Raw genomic sequence first — 17,464 nt, forward strand, 5'->3', positions numbered from 1 at the left:
TTGCCTTGGACTACAGGGTGGTCGTTGTTGTTGTTGTTGTTGTTGTTGTTTGCTTGCACAGCCCCTAAAATAATTTTGTGAAAACTAGGTAGTTGTGGCCAGCAAGCACATGAAAAGATGCTCAACATCATTGGCCATCAGGGAAATGCAAATAAAAATCACTGTGAGATGCCGCTTCATACCCAGTAAGTTAGCCATCATTTTCAAACAGTGGGAAATAAGGGTTGTCGAGGGTGTGGAGAGTGGAGCCCTCGTGCATTGCTGGTGGCATAAAATGTTGCAGTGGCTGTGGGAAAGTCTGGCAGTTCCTCCTAGGTATAGATCCAAAAGAATTAAAAATAGGTATTCAAACAAATACTTGTACACCATGGTCATAATGGTATTATTCATAAGAACCAAAAGGTAGAAACAGCCCAAATACCCATGCACTGATGAATAGGCACAATGCAGGACAGCCACGTACCACACAACGACCTTCTGGTCAACAACGGACCACACATACAAGAGCAGTACCATAAGATTATAAAGGAGCTGAATTTCCTGTAAGCAATGGAAGGATATGTGGTTCGGGAGGAGTTTTTCTCTCTGACAGGAGCACCAGCTGTGAGATGTTGGCATTAGAGTCCCTCTCGCTCGCGGCGCCTCCACTCTGCGTGCACAGGTTCCCTCCCCGCCAGGCAGCCACTGACCCGGGTCAGCACAGAGGAGCCCGTCCCCAGCGCTACGCAGTCAGAGGTCACTACAGTCCTCCCAGAACCAGCACGGTGGTCTTCGGAGTGCATTGCTGTCAATTCTTTGTTGAGGACCCGAGATCCTGTGCAAGGACACAGGTCCTTACAAGTATTAAGTGCCACTGTCACTTTAGTGAGAGCTTTCTGTGGTAGGATGGAGCCAGCCTGACCCTGTACTTTGGAAAGATTTTCAGGTCGTAATGATGGAAAGCATAGATAACTTTTTTTTTTATTTCTTCCATCAATTCAATGCCAGAGAGAGCCCTTAGTACCAGATTGGGTCAATGGAACCAAAAACAAATTTCCAAGGTCTAAATATCAAGCCCTCAGTTCTATACTCTCTCCATGTTAAACACCTTTTTTTTAGGAAGACCACAAAGTTCCCTAACCTGACCACTGCTCCATCGCAGAGACCACATTGCCATGACAACCCCCACGTTCCTTTACCTCTCCATCCTGGTTTCTTATTTGCACTGCTCCTCGGGCCCCCTCCCTCTCCCTCGTGGCTCTCACTGTTACGGTATCCGTGCCTGACCCAGGCGGTTTCTCCTCGTGTTTCCAGTGAGTCCGGCACGCATCCCTGTTCGTGGAGCAGCTGACGGCTTCGATGTTCCACCTCTGGCTGCGCCCAGCGGAAGCCGGGGAAGGGCTTGCAGGGCGCTGTTTAGAGAGCCTGCAGTGGTGCACAGCAAGGTCCCAGGCCTTCACATCACCCACCTCTCACTCACTGACTCCCCCAGAGCAACTCCCAGTCCTGCGAGCTAAGTGCCCCCATACAGGTGTACCATTGTTTGCCTTTCACACCTTTTATTGTACTTTTTTCTATGTTTAGATGCGCACATATTTTACATTGCATTCCGACGGCTTACAGTTGTAATTCCCTACAGAAACATGCTGTACACGCTTATAGCCTAAGAGCAATGGCTATACAATACAGCCGGGGTGTGTAGCAGGCTACACCATCTAGGTGTGTGCGTATATCAATACCAGGTGTTTAGCTTTTGAAAATAATGTATCAAAATCAGAATTTGCTAACTTTGCTGGACATCATGATTAAACTTTTCCTATGAAAGAGAAAGATACGCATTGTACTAATTGGTCTGGCCCTTGTACCATTAAACAATTATTAAAAAAAATAAGATGAGGATTGACTGCTATTGGGATATTTCATGATATGTTTTGATAAAACTACTGTAATTAACTATCAGGTTGATTAGTGCACAGAAAATCTGAAAGAAATCCCATAATACTTTTGTTGGAAAGTTTATCCAGTATATCTCAAATAATTTGTGAGTTCTAGAACACATCCAAGTTTCCTCGAAAAGAATCCGCATTAGTGAATTGCACCCTTCTGCAGTACGACTTTCCTTTCCACAAAGGACATGTGCCAGGTGAGTACTGAATGGAATGGAATGAATGAAATGGTTTACCTTAAATGTGGAGGGGGAAGGCATTTTGAGGATTTGACGTCTGCTTTGCTTTCATGGGGCTGTTGCCAGGAGCAAAGCTTTCTTCAGTGATAAACTAGAGAGGGAAGAGGTAACATCATTTCTACCCCACTATCCCATGCTACAATCTCTGGATTCAGAATATACCAATGCAGGCCAATTCCTGCCAACAACAACAACAACAAAAAATGTACCAGACAATGGAAGATAAATGGTAGGCAGTCCCTCTCCTTTCCTGCCCCACCCTCCCAACCCAATTAATGATTAAAGAAGTCTTTCGGAAATTCATATTTCAAAGTGTCCCTTTGTTTGATGACCCAAAGGTTTTCCTGGAGCAGTTCAGGGCAGGTTAAGAATACGCATTTCTTTTGTAAAGCAAGAAAAGGGCAGATTACAAAAGGGGCTTCAGGAAGGGAAAGCAAGCCTGCTGTCAGAGACCAAACGTGAAGCTGAGAAGCTAGCAACGGACCCCCTTAGAACTATCCTGCCGCTGTTCGCCCGCAAGATCACTGACCCCTAACCTCTGGCTTTGAGGATATTTCCTTGGACTGAGAAAAGACAGACACAGAAAGCTCGACCATGACTTGCTCTGCAGCTTAGGCCTTATTGTTCTAATCTGGAAAGTAGAATCGATATCTAGTTTCTTGTTTCCTTCTCAGGAAATTTTTAGAATTAAGCATGAGGCATAGTTAATACTACTTACTACTTAGGTCTTGAACGGGACTTTTAACTTTCCAAAAGATTTTGTTGTCTGGGTCCTGTGTTTCTTTCCTAATTGTCCCTCAAAAGCAAGTCTCACCCTTGTTTGACAGGTGTGGGTCATGGAGACCAAGAGTAAGACTCACAAAAGACCTCAGAGCAAATAAGTGATCTGGCTGTGAAGCGCACCTACACTGACCTTTCTCCAAACTTATCAGCGTGGGACAATACCAAGAAACAATGAAAGCAGGGTATGAAGAAATTAACCATTGAACACCAGCAAATAAACAGAAAGCATGTTTCTCCAATATGTACAGTATACACAATATAGAGTATATCTAAGTTTATAGTACATCCAGATTTTTAAAAATCATTTTATTAAAGTGAGAGAGGCCAATTAATGTTCTTAGTCTATTCCACCAAACTATGACTCAGTTAACTGAATGGGAAAAAAACCTGAAGCTCCCAAGGCCATTTTTATCCTGAAATGCACATTCATTCTTCACTGTCCAGAGACCTGTGCCGTATTTCCTGTGTCTGTAACCATCTAGCAAGGTGATTGCCCCCCACACAGAGCTGAACATCTGAACAAGAACGTTCTTAAGAAATAAACTTTGGGAAAGATTTTCTTCCCTTCATTTGAACCGAAGTGTTAGTTTATTTTTTGATCCATAATAGAAAAGGTATTACAAAAGGATAAGTTTCCCTTCCAGCCTGATTCTCCTGCCACCCTGGTTCCCTTCCCCAGAGGGCATCAAGGAGAAAGGGTTTAAAACATGACATCTGTTGCAATCCTACACCTGCTGCAGTCAACAGGAAAAATCAACCACTTGCGGGCTAATCTGTAATCCAGGAAGTCTCTGAGGATCGGAAGACCTCTGTTATGAAAGCCTCAGTACAGAAAGATGGTGGCAGGGTCTACTCAAGGGTCAAGGTAAAAACTGACACATCGCATGAGCACAAAAGAGGGTGAGGACAAAGGAATGAAAATAATGAGTCTCGGAGTGCTGAATCGCAACTGGGAGTTGTGTGTGAGCCCAAGACAGGAAAAAGATTGTCTGAAGTCCACAGAGCGGTTAAGGTCGGAACGAATCCAGGTAACTAAGAGCAGACAAACGATGTAGACTCTAGGCTAGGCATGGAGTCAGGCCCTGGGACTGCCCCCTCTGTCCTGAGCTGACCTCAGAGATTAATGATCTGGAGCCCCTGCCCTTGCCCTCCAAAAGCGATATGTGATCTAAATTGCTTTATGAGCAGAGAACCCTTACATTTTGGAGCTGAGAGGAAACTTAAATATTTCCTATTCTCTAGCAATTTGATTTCAGGGCCCCGAAATATTCTGAAAGATACGGAGGACCCCAAAGAGTTATTATTTATTTTTTTTAGTGTGGGCTTTATCCATATTAGAAATTAATGTTGATAAATTTTTTTTTAATTTAAAATAACAATAAATACATTACAGGTTAATGTAACATGTTTTTATGAAAACAAACAAACAAACCTGTTTTCCAAAACAGAAAAAAAATTCAGTGAAGAGACTGGCATTATTTTACATTTTGGAAAACCTCTTTAGTGTCTGGCTTAATAGGAGACAACTGGATTCTTATCTATGCTTCTTTTTTCAAGGTGTCTGATGTTCCATAGCTTATAGCCTCGAGAAAACCATTGTACACACACTCATGTGGTTTTGAGTGTAAAGACCTCCTGAAGGGTTTTGGGGACCCCTATAGTTTCTGGACCACAGTTTCAGAACTACCTATTCCTGTAATTTAGGGTTGCACTTTCTTGTAATGTCAATTCTTAGCAATGTGACCTTCGGCAAGTTACTTAACCTTTCTAAGCCCTAGCTTCTTTATCTGTAATAGAAGGTCCTTTTTTGCTGTTGTTCAGCAATACATTTTCAAGGTATTTTTTCAAATTTATTTATTTAAATTAGTTTCAAGTATACAGTACATCGGTTAGACATCTATATAGTTCATAAAACGATTCCCTCAATTGCTCCCTCCCTTCCCTGGTCCTCCACCTAGCCATCATATTAATGCTAACTGCTGAGAATGGGGTGAAGGGTGGTAGGTCCCTTTTATGACTGTGCGGATTCCTACAAATGTTATATCCTCACAGTCGTTTAAATATATACAGTGAGGCAATAGCAACTACTGGTTACAACAATGCTTGGCTCATAGTAACCTATTCAGATGATGGCTCAATAGCTCAATTATTGAGTGATCACTCAATAGCTACTATTGTTGCTAATATTTGTTATTAACTATATACCAAGCATCGTGCCAGGCATATCAAAGTGCATGCGATGGCTGGAGGGTTATATCAAAGGAAGACGGAGTTCCTTAACAGTAGAGGAGATAAAATAAATACATACCTATCGAACAAAAGAGATTATGTCAAGAATGATACAAAAGCAGGAGAAGTCACATTCATTTATTCCGTCAGCAAATATTAATTAATTGCATCCTGTGTTCCAGGAGCAATGGCCAGGAAGGAGGGGGCCAGAGTAGTGGAGACAAGTGAAAGGGAGGGTGGCAGAAGGTGAGGGGGGTACAAAGAGACTGGGGGGTCCTTGGACACATTGTGTAGGTCTTTGCAGGTCAGTGAGATTGGGGGTATAAGGAAATGTCTTATGAGAAAGTGGCATTTGAGTTGGAGCTCGAGAAGGAGTCAGATTTGGGAACCGAGTCGAGGCACACATTCTTTTATTCGCTCATTCAACAAATGTTTGATTTTTCTGCCACGTCTGCTCCATGTCGCATGAACTAAGGATCCCTACTTTCAAAGAAGATATTTTTACATTTTACTGTTTTTACTTTATAAGAAATACATACATGCTCACTTAAACAAAAAAAATTAGAACATACAGGTGAGCAAAATGAGAAAATGAGAACCACCCATAATATCCGTACCCAGCCAGCACTGTGTCAGGGCCAGGATTAGGGTGGGGTAAGCGAGGCCGTCTGCCTCCAGTGCCAGACTTAAGGTGGAGGAGGGTACTAAAAATTTCAGTAATACAGATAACCAATATTTTAATGTAATATATTTTTTTAAATCAAAGACATTGCAAACAATATGGGATAATACAATATCTAAATTGTAAAGAAAGGCGGGATTTAACCCTGCCATTTCCTCACTCAGACTTACCTCATGCTAATCGTGACCCTGACTGTGCTTGGTTATGTTCCCTGTATGTCCCCCCTTCCCAGCTGATCAATTCGCTGCCCTTCTCTGCCCTGCTCTGGGCCCTGGAAGACTGGTCCCTGAGGAGCCCACCAATGGGCTTCTTTGCCTTCTGGCTTCCAGCTGGGTTCAGCCAACAGGAGGCACCTGCTGGAAACCACGGGGTGGGAGGGGAGAGAGGTATTTCTTTCCCCATTCCTTCTCTTCTCATCACTGACGTCCTGGCAATGGCTGCTTCCTCCACGGCCACTGTCCAGAGGGCCCCCTCCCACACCTTCTGGCTTTCACAGAGCTACCCTCCCCCTTCAGCCTTGGGGGCGCTATTACCAGTTGGGCACCTTGCACGCTCTTGTTGATTCCCTAATACTGCCTATATTTCTGTAAATCATCCCTTTAAAAGGAATTCCCTGTCTACAGCCATGTCACCCTGAACGTGCCTTATTTTGTCTGGTCTTGGAAGCTAAGCAGGGTTGGGCCTGGTTAGCACTTGGATGGGAGACCACCTAGGAAGACCAGGTGCTGTAGGTGTTTAAAAAAAAAAAAAACGAAAACAAAAACAAAAAACAATAAAAGGAATTCCCTTTAGAGTGCCTTCAATTTCTTATAGGAACCCTGATTGTTACAACAACTATCAACATTTTGGGTCTAAGTTGTTCATATTTAAAAAAAAAAAAAAAGTTGGTTGATTTCAAAGCTCCATAAAGATGCCATTAATATGTGTTGTATGTGATTATGTTTAGGAAAACTGTCCCTGTACGAGCTTAAAATAGCCTACTCACGGAGGTCTGCTAGAGAAAAATATAAGCAAAAAAATCATCATTTATGCTTTTACTCTCTTCGCTCCTTCCTCTGCTCCAGCAACTGGTTATCCCTCCCCACTCTCTTCTCTCGGATGAAACTCTCTATTTTCACCAATTTTTAGGCTGGGGCCTGAGGTTTGGGGTGACTTAACCGGAGTTGTTCCCAAAATGAAATGCATGGGAAATTAGGGAGATGGGGGGGGGCAGGACCTGGCAATTACCTGACCATGTCACCTGGGAAGTGTTCGGAAGGGGTCCCCAGAGCTGGACCAGCGGGGCTACCTTGGCCCTGCTTTGTTACAAATTGGAGGAATTCAAGGTGCAGTAGCACACCTTGGCCCCAGGGTCCACCCTCAGCCTCCCCTAACTGATCCCCCTACCCAGCCCCTGAACTGTGCCTGCTCCCTTCCCGGTTCTTTGGCATCTTGAGCACGGTTGTGTGTGAAGCTTCAGGACTCGGTTTCCCCAACACCCACCTGCCTGATTCAACCCCAAGCCAGTGAGACCAGTGGTTTTGTCCATAGGGAGCTAGAAGACGCTGGAAGAGCCAGCCTGCCAGCACAGACTTTCTTCCTGCCCCCAAATAAATCGTGCTCACCACCTGTTGATTACACTTCACGCTTGTCTGATTACATATTTGAAAAGGTGGAAGGAACATTCACCATGTAAAAGAAAACACACCCTGGGACCCAGAGGAAAAAGCCCCTTTCTTCTCTCCCACACCTCCTGCCACCCTTTGCTCTCTCCCCGGGAGGCCCATTCTGAGAGGTGGAGGATGGAGGAGGATGTGGCAGCGGATCTCCTCTGGGGAAGAAAACAAGATTCCTGAGGGGGAGGAAATGTGAGAAAACAGGGAGGAAGCGAAGGAGAGTGAGCATCTGTGTTGGAAAAGGCAGCAAGGAGGTAAAAGCCACCACGCTCTCAGGTCACTGGCCCAGCACCCACTGCAGGGAGGCCACATGGGAGGCCCTGAAGTGCACACCATAGAGGGGCCACACTGACATTTCCTTGATGGCTACACGGGAGAGCTATGAAATCGCCTTCCCCAGACATTTCAAAGAAGAAGAAAAAACTGAATCTCAGTGAGGATGGTTTTAGGTGTTGCCCCTAGCCTGTTGCTCGGGACTGTCAGGAATGTTTAGAGTTTTCCTTTTTGCTTTTAGAATCTCTCCCCTTGGATTTGACAACATTAATTGAACACCTACTGTGTGCTAGAGCTTATGCTTGATGCTGGGGACCCTCCAAAAGGGAAGATGCTCAAGGCCCCTCCAGTCCGACAGGGAAGACATGTGAAGGAATGTGCATAACTACAGAAGTGTGTACGGCTCAGGGAATGATCTTTTCTATGGGGCGGGGGGAAGGAGCGGGGAGAATTGAAAATGGAGATGAAGAAAGGCTGCACAGACAATGTGTGTCTGAACTGGGGTTTGGAAGACTGAATAGGAATGTATAAGGTGGAATGGGAGTAAGCCGGAGAGGAGAGCGTTCTAGAGAAAACAAGTGTAGAGGAATGAAGTGTGAGAAGACGTGCTTCGAACACCAACATCACATAAAATAAAATATCGGATAAGACATTTATCCTTTTTGACTCTAAGTTCCACTTGAATAAAAATAAATAGTTACACCCACGTAGCAAATACAATTGGTGGATTATGAAACACGTTTCAAGGACAAAATGATACCCTCACGCCCAAAAGGTAAATGCTACTGCAACTCAGGTGAGATGTGCTCTTGGAAAAGGCACTTAGAACAGTTTATCCCAGTGTCGATTCTGATTTTGGCTACATGGAGCCTCATTCATTCTTATTTCTGACCTCTACTCCTGGCTATAATTAGTTTTTCACAGAACTAGACCAGCAGGAGACGGAGAGTGGGGGAATAATTCATAGATTCCCAAAGGCCGACAGGTTAAATGACTGTCAGGAAGAGAATGGTAAACCTTATAATCTCAGAATAATTCCTTGGTCATTTGCATCCAGCATAAATCTAGAATTTAGTAAGACATGATTTAAAAATAAATGGGAACACCGTCTGCATGATATAATTATTTGATATGACCATTAGACATGTTTCTGTGAAAACCATCGCACACCATACTTCCGGAATCTAAGCAGCTAAAGCTGACCCAACATCTCATTAGGTCATTGCCTTGCTCAAAAGTTGTGACATTCCCTGTCAAGTTAATGATAAAGTTAAAATGCCCCTAACTTTATATTCAAAGATTTCCACAACTGGGGTTCATCCTGCTCCACCACTCCCAGCCCCCCTTTATAAAAAAATGTAATTGACATATAACATATTAGTTACTCCCAGCCTTTATCATTATTTCTCTGCAGAAACTCTCTTCTTTAGCAAAACTAGTTTGCTCAGTGTCCCCAAAACAGGCCATACCATGTGACCTTTTATAAGGATATTCTCACCTTCAAACCCCATGCCTAACTAGACTGGTAGATATGTTTTCCTTTGCAGATCCCTAGTGGAAATTCTCTTTCTCTCTTTTTTTTTAATGTTAATATAAATAATGTTATTTTTTTTTTTAAAGCAAGGTAAGTTTCTTGACACTAGGAATTTCAGTAATAGCAATGGTTTGGTACAGTGTACTGAAGATAATAGTAAGAATATCTAGACTGGGTCATATCCACTTATTTATAGTCTACCGTTTAAAATATACTTATAGAATTTAGATCATCTTTAAACTGATCTATACGATATAATAAAATATAAAATCGAGTGCCCACTGTTTAAGAATTGACCATTATACTTGAGGTAGAAAACACTTTAATCTGTAATGAGAATTTATTTCATGTTGTAGCTTCACATATCTTGTCGAATCAGGTTTTCCGAGGGTCTGTTCATTTGATTACATTGTTTAGTTTTGAGGAATTTTGCACTCACTGTCAGCAAAGAAGTAAGTTCCTTTTTAAAGATTGAACGAAGGTCCATTCACTTATCCCTTTCGTAAACTTTCACTGAGCACCTTCTATGTGCCAGGCACTGTGCTAGTTGCTACCACAAAAGGTGGCCCTGTCCTAAAGGAGCTCCCCAACGTTAGCTAAGGCCTGTGACAGAGCTATGCCCAAGGGACTCTTTATCAATTATCTAATGCCACAATAATGCTGAGTAACAAGCAACCACATAACTTCAGTGTTATACAGTAATAACTGTTAATTTCTCATGCACCTGGGGTGCTTGCCTAAGCAGTTCTGCTGATGTGTGTTGGGAGCCGTGGAGTGTCTGGGGGTTAGCTGCTGTTGGCTGATCTAGGATGGTCTCGCCGTGATGACTCAACTCTGCTCCACGGGTCTCTCATTATTATGGCAGTGGCTTAGACACAAAAAGAAGAGCACGCCTACCTGCACAAGTGATTTTTATGCCTCTGCCTAAAAATCTCCCATTGGTCAAAGCAAGTTGCATTGCTGACACGAGAATCAGACTTATGGCCCAGATACAGAGACGGGGGAGCTGGGGCGGTCGCTGTAATTTGTCACATGCGCTGATCACACAGACCTAGGGCACCGAACTCAGCCTAACTCACGCTGTCCTGAGCTGAGCCTTGCGAGAGAGGATGGTAGTTAGCTAGATCATAACAAAGGGGAGGTGTTTTTATCAGATCAACCCACATGAGCCAAGAACTAGGGAGATTACAAGCTCTTCCGCATCTTTGCCTCATAGGCTGTGTGTACCCTTCACCTGTGGACCTTTTCTCCATTTCCTGTCTGGAATTTGATGTGAATCCTGGATATGCAACAGTCTTCTTACGACCCTGAGGCAACAGACATTCGACTGAAGTTCTCACAGCATCACTGAATCACCGAATCAACTCTAACCGAGCACCTCTAACCTTCTTGTCACATGCGTCAGCACTCAGGAACTCCTGTACAATTCCCTGCAGAACTACCCAGCCTTCAGCGTTTCGGGCTCCACCATGACCTCCCTTCCTTCAGTCAAACTGACTCCAAATGCTTTACATCATTAGCAGAAGTGGCAATACCATTTATCTCCAGGATGAAGTGTCTCGGTTTCTGGAGTTTCAGGGTCTCTGGAGAAGGCGCCGCCCTCCCGCGGCCTCCACATCACCACCGCTAGGAGTAACGAGGGGGCGCTTCGGACTCTCCTGAGAAGCCCTCCACAACTCCCTTCCCTCTAGATGCACAGTCTGGCCACACCTCTCCGCCCTGAAAACATCGTTATTGGTTATCATGATTCCCTTTACCCTGGTTTATGCCAGTCACGCAAGAAGCCCAAGATCCAAGGTCACTCGTTATCTCTTGCATTTCATTCCAAATGGTCCTGTACATCCCATTTCCTGACATTATTTCCCACCCTCCCCCACCTCTTGAAACCCCCAGGAATTGTCGGTATTGGCAAAATCTCCCTTTTCTCAAAGTCTGAATGGTTTCTTCCCTTTCCCCATACAAAGGAAACCTGGGTCTCCTTTGAGGACACTGCTTCCCCTGCAGCCATCTCAAGAAATGGCTGCTTTTCTCCCACATCTCACAGTGGAATAGGTGTCCTCCTTGGGCCCCAGTGATGTCTCCAGACCATTCTGCCGCCCTCCTTCCTAAAACAGCCCAGCTTTGCTTCCGACGTGAACCAGACTGTGCTATCCTTACGGAAGTCACGCGGCCACTGTTTCTCTCCGACCCTGCTCCTACGTGATCGCGTTGTTACTGATGTTCCTTCCAAAATGCGAATTTCTAAAACCCTCGACCGTCTCTCCTCCGAAACGCTTGTCCTCCCCGTTAGCCCAGTTACTTCCCTCACGTCCCCGTTTCCTCTTCTCCTTCTTCGATGCTGCGCCCCACTATTATAATCACTCCTTCGCGTATACCCTTGGTTCCCTTTCCCCTCTCACTTCGGTGTACTTTTCTGACAGAACGCAAGCCTTAATTAAATCTAACTGTCCACTTACACCGGCAAAAGTGCAGCCTGGACGTGGCTGGAGAATTCATGCATCTATACTAACCGCTCTCACTTTAAGCAGCACTAATCTTGAAAAGGCCATCACTGTCACTCATCGATCCTACATACATTACGCTGGCACAGTCACTGACCCGGACTCATAGATGGTCATTCTATACCTTTTCCTTTTTCTTCAAACTTTCTGTAACTCGTTCCCCATCCTCAGACTCAGATGATAGCCTTATCTCCTAGTTCGCTGAGAAAATAAAAGCAAGAGAATATCCAGAAAGGCCCAGAATATCATCTCCCCACCCACCTGCACCTGCGCTCGTATATTCTGCCTTCCCCGCTCCTGATAAGGATGAATTGTCTATATTCCTAACTTGGGCCAACTCCTCCACCGTGTACACCCGAGTTCTTCTCTACATCACTCCAACTATTCTCCTTTCTCTCCTGGATCATTTCCATCAAATAAACAAGCCGTTATTTCTCTCACTTAAACAACAACAACAACAACAACAACAACAACAACAACAACAACAAAACAAAGCAAAAAGCCTGTCTTTTGACTTTACTTTCCCTTCCAACTACTGTTACATTTCTCCCACCCTTTAGACAATGAGAGCTGGCGATCTTCTCTATCTCCAACTCCTTTCCTCCCATATTGTCATGCTTATGACTCCACAGAATGTCCTTTTGTCAAGGTCATTAATGACATCCATGTTGTTGCAGCCAATGGTCAATACACAGTCTCTCTCCCTCTTAATCTTTCTGAAGCTTTTAACACAACTGATTACTCTTTTCTCCTTGAAACATTTTCTTCTGTTGTTTTCCAGGACCCCACCTGCCCCTTATTTTCCTCCCAACTTGCTGGGACTCCTTCTTGATTTCCTCTCTCCTCCCCTCTATCTTTTCAACCTTCTTGAGTTTTCTCATCCAGCCTCGTGGCTCTACATACCACTCTATGCTGATGACTCTCAAATGTGTGTTTCCAGTTTGGACCGTTCTTCTGAACTCTAGACTTATATATCCAAATGCCTGCTCAGTATTCCCATTTGGATGTCCAATAGGCATCTTGAACTTAATACACCCAAAATCAAACTGATTTCCACTCCCAAACCTAAGTCATCCTCTTTGTGAAAATGGCAACCATATCTTGAGTCAGCCTTGACTCTTTCCTTTCTCTCCTTCCTACATCTGATCCATTGGTGAATTATTTGAATCTACTTTTAAAATATATGTTTTAAAAGATATTACATATTTTAGAATCCACTACCTCCACTTCCACTATTCTGATCCAAGCCACTGGTCTTTTGCTTAGCCCCCTAGCTGATCTCCTAGCTTCTGCCCTTGACCCTCTTACAGTGTATTTTTCTCACTGTATCCCATGATCTTTTCAGAATACAAATCATTCCTAAACTCATATCCTCCAGTAGTTTTCTATTTCACCCTAAGTAGGAGTCAAATTCCCGTTAATAAAGACCACCCCATTCCCACAGTTTGTCTCACCCTGCCCATTCTCACCTCTTAATTTCCTCTTATACTACTTTACACACACACACACACACACCCCTCACCTCAGACACTCTGGCTAGTCACACTGCTTTTCTTGTGATTCTTGGCTTTTCACTTCTTCTCATGCTGTTCCCTTGCCTAGAATGGTCTTTCCTCAGATATTTTCTTGGTTTTTGTTCCCCTCGCCTCCTTTAGTTCCCCCCCCCAAAATGTTACTTTCCCTGACCTCTCTGTTTAGGACTGGAACAACCCCTACCCTCAGTCACAATCTCTATTTTCTTCTTTCCTTATTTTTCTCAGTGCATTCACCACAATCTGACATGCTACACATTTTATTGATGTGTTTGTCCCCCACACGATAGAATGCAAGCTCCATAAAGGCAGAGAATTTTGTTTTGTCCACTACTGTTTTTGGGGTCTAGAGCAGAGCCTGGTATGCAATAGGCACTCAACAAATATTTTTGGAATTTACTGCATAAAGGAGATCACGAAAGACAGTAGAGGGACACCAGCTCTTAAAAAGGGCTTACTAGAATGCTGAGAAGTTTTCACCTTGTCTAGAATGAGCTTCATTGCGGCATTTTCATCAGAGAAGTAATAGGGATTGGATCCACACGGTGAAAGATCACTCCAGCTACAGGGTGAAGCAAAGACTGGAGAGGGTAGGATTGGAGCTAGAGAGAATAGCTAAGGAGTTATTGGCAGAAATTCAAGTGAAAAAAATAAAATGAGAACCTGAGCAAAGACAGTGGCTCTGGACATATAAAAGAAGGGGAGCAAATGTGATGTTCGGGCGTAGAATAGACAGACCTTGGTGATCAGTGTGATACATGGAGTTATAGCCCTCTAGAAGACACCGTTTAATCCTCCCCAGATTGCATCATGATCACCTCCGGTCTCCAGAGAACTGTGAAAGTCTGGCGTAGAATTCTCAGATCACATCCTGGCTCCATTCCAGATAAGGCAACGTCAATTGCCTGAACCACCAAAGACACACAAGATAGGGCTTAAGGAGGAACTCCTGGCTCTTTTTTTCTTCTTTTTTTCTCACCCTCTCTGCTCCGTTAAGGGGCCTCAAGAAAGCAAGAACAAGAACCTTAAAACCGTGCTCACCTTTTCCCTCATCCTGACCTACCCAATTATTCTTCCACTGTTGAAATAAACACTTCTAACAGAAAGATAAAGGGCCACCCTATTGCCAGGGGATTTCTACCCAGGTGTCCAGCCCCGAGGCCCAGGTCAAGGAAGCAGGCTCTACTTAAGGCAATTGCCCATCTGACAATAAGATTTACAGCAACCACGATTCCCTCCCTGGCACACTTCTTCAGAAGGAGCTGGTGCCCTAGGATGCCTGGGTCCAACCGCTACAGGCTGAGGATGCTTAGCCAAAGCAGAAAGCTCTAGTCCTCCAGAACCTGCTCTCTAAACCCAGCCACTGAGCCAGTACTTGAGGCGGGCCTAACTCCAGGCTTTGGTAAGCAACACGGGACTGGTGACCAGTGCAGGGAGTGTCATGTCACTCAAGTTTCAGGCCTTGAAATCCACATTGCAGGCTGATACATACTGACTAAAGTGAGCCACTACCCCTCACTCACGAAAAAGAACTCAAGGAAAGCCAGACTGCGTTTAGTGTCACAGAGGACAGGAAAGGCATGTACCCAAGAAGTGCAGTAAAGAAACTCTGAAATGTAGTACACGAGGGGCAGTGGTCTGGGTAAAGGTAGAAGTGGGTAATGCAACCAGCAGAAAGATCCCTCTTGACCCCTGAGAAAATCAGGCTCTGGCTCAGCGGCTGACCCAAAGTCTCTTCACCATTCAGGCGGGTCCCCAGACTGTAAAGATGCTAAAGGTCCAAGCACAAGGAACGGAGCACAAGCTCTACCGAATATTGGTCCCTGGGAGATCACTGTCTTCACATCGTGTTTTGAGAAGCACCTGAAGTACATGCAGCCTTTTGTAGGGATTCTTCACTTGGGAGCCCTTGAAAATGGATATAATTTTGCATTTGTCTGATGAGCAAATGTGCATTTTCCTGTTCACTGTATCCCAAGAGAAAGGCTTTATCTTTCATCAGATTTTCTGAGATTCAAAAAGAAAGAGGTTGGATCTGTACGACCTGACTGCACTTTCCCATATGGTAGCATCAGCCACATTTCAGGTGATCAGCGGCCACATGTGCCAGTGGCTAGTGAATTAGACAGTGAAATACATAACATTTTCTCATCACAGAAAGTTCCGTGGGACAGTGCTGCATTAACGAAACGGTGAATTCTCAGTGAAAGTTCCACAAGAAGGCTTGGATATCTGACATCAGCATTCAGATTTCTTCCCATCGCTGTGGTATACTGTGGCCCAATATCTGAACCTGCTGACCACCACCAGATGCTACTCAACAGAGGAGACAGTAGGTGATATGAATTATTTAGGGGTCATGGTGTATTTGAGTGACCTCGTAATTGAGGAAGCTTCAAAGAAGCATGAAGTAGCATTAGAAAGGGCTGGATTAAAAATGTCAGTGTGTTCATCAGTGGTTGACAAAGATTTCTTTTCTCTCTTCTTCTTTTCACATGAGGTTAGTAGACTTTGCTGTGGGGTCTGCAAAGGGCTGGGGCGGAATGGTGAGACAGGGAATTTGGGCAGTTCTTTGCTCTTTCTGGATGTGACGTTTCTATTTCTATAAAGAGTTCTGCCCTGCACATTGGCTGTACTGTTCTCAGCAGTACAGCGAAAGGGAACAGACCCAATAGTCCTACTCCGTGAGAAGGTAGGGAGGCAGCATTCCCTGATGAGTTGCATTGTCTTTGATGTGAAACCTGAGGTTGAGTCCAGACTTCGCACTATAAGCCACGGAACTGTGGAAATGTCCTCCAAGCCTCTATTCTATCACCTGGAAGCTATGGCATTTAACTCCGAAGGCCATGGCAAAGGCTGAGTATGGCAACCCAGCTAAGTGTGAAGTGCCTTACCTGGCTTGTAGCAAGCTCTGCACCAACAGTAGCTATAATTACCTTCTTTCATCATCTTCGCGCTCCATATTCTTTACTGGGAATGCCCCTTGTTTGGGATATCCTGGGGTTTTGATTCCTGTGAATACCTATTTCTTAATGGCTGCTTCCTGGTTTTTCCAAAACTTCTTTCTAACTAATTTATGAATCGCGAACTAAAGAGGCCAAGAGCTGTGGTGTTACATGCAAGGAAGCAGGTGGGGCAGCTACTTGTACTGAGGATGGTTAATCATTCGGAACACAGTGCCATACGTAACAGGGAGAAGCTGGAAACATTCTAAATGTCTGGACGATAGAGGGCTGGAATATCTGCATACGGTAAAGCCTTTCAAAATATCTGTGGACATGATACAGTGTGAAGTGAAAACATCAGAGCCAAACGTCCCCCATGTCCCAGCATCCCCTAGAGGCCCTCGTGTACATGTGTGACAAGAGCTCAGGCAGAAAGTTTCCGTCACAGCTCCAAACCATAAACAACTCAAATGTCCACTAACTACGTGGACGGACTGTGGTATATTCACACATGGAGTATTACACAGTTATAAAAAAAAAAAAAAACTATGACTGCATGTAACAACATGATGAATCTTATAAGGATAATATGAAATGGAAAAAGCAAAGCTCAAAAGAATACATGTACTATGGTTCTGTGTATATAAAGGTCAAACCGGGGAAATTTTCATTGTATCGCTTAAGGTGATAAACTATAAGGAAAAACAAAGGACAGCTTGGCATGATGGTCATCTCTGAGTAATCTCTGAGTTATGGCAGGGAAGAGATATTGAAGCAGCTTTAGCAATGTTCTCGGTTTTTTGTTTTGTTTTGTTTTTTACTAGGTAGTGATTTTATACTATTAGTTAAATTGTATCTTTACGCCCTAATTTTAATTTCATAATTTAAAGTGTTTTAAAATAAAGAAAGACCAAGGGGAAACAAGTGCAAACCTATATTTTCCAGCCTGATCTCAATTCTACAGATTTCTGCATGTGCAGGGGAAAAAAAATCAATGGTGGTTTTCCCTGGGGAGCAAAATGTAAAGGGATTTATACCATCTTCCTTTTATGTTTTGTATTTTTTAAATTTCTTATAATTAACAAGCACTATTTTTACAATAAGAATAAAAACAGAACCACCAGCTGCCCAGTTCTGGCTCTTCAATTTACATCTCTGCTGGAGTT

The 17,464-nt window shown here is 43.9% G+C and overlaps 1 pseudogene; it reads left to right on the forward strand.

Moving 5' to 3' along the window:
* Positions 1 to 6,473: 6,473 nt before the first annotated feature.
* On the forward strand, positions 6,474 to 6,592 carry LOC118611805 (annotated as a pseudogene).
* The last annotated feature ends 10,872 nt before the right edge of the window (positions 6,593 to 17,464 follow it).

This window comes from Rousettus aegyptiacus, unplaced genomic scaffold (assembly GCF_014176215.1).
Source record: "Rousettus aegyptiacus isolate mRouAeg1 unplaced genomic scaffold, mRouAeg1.p scaffold_m13_p_14, whole genome shotgun sequence".
NCBI lineage: Eukaryota > Metazoa > Chordata > Mammalia > Chiroptera > Pteropodidae > Rousettus > Rousettus aegyptiacus.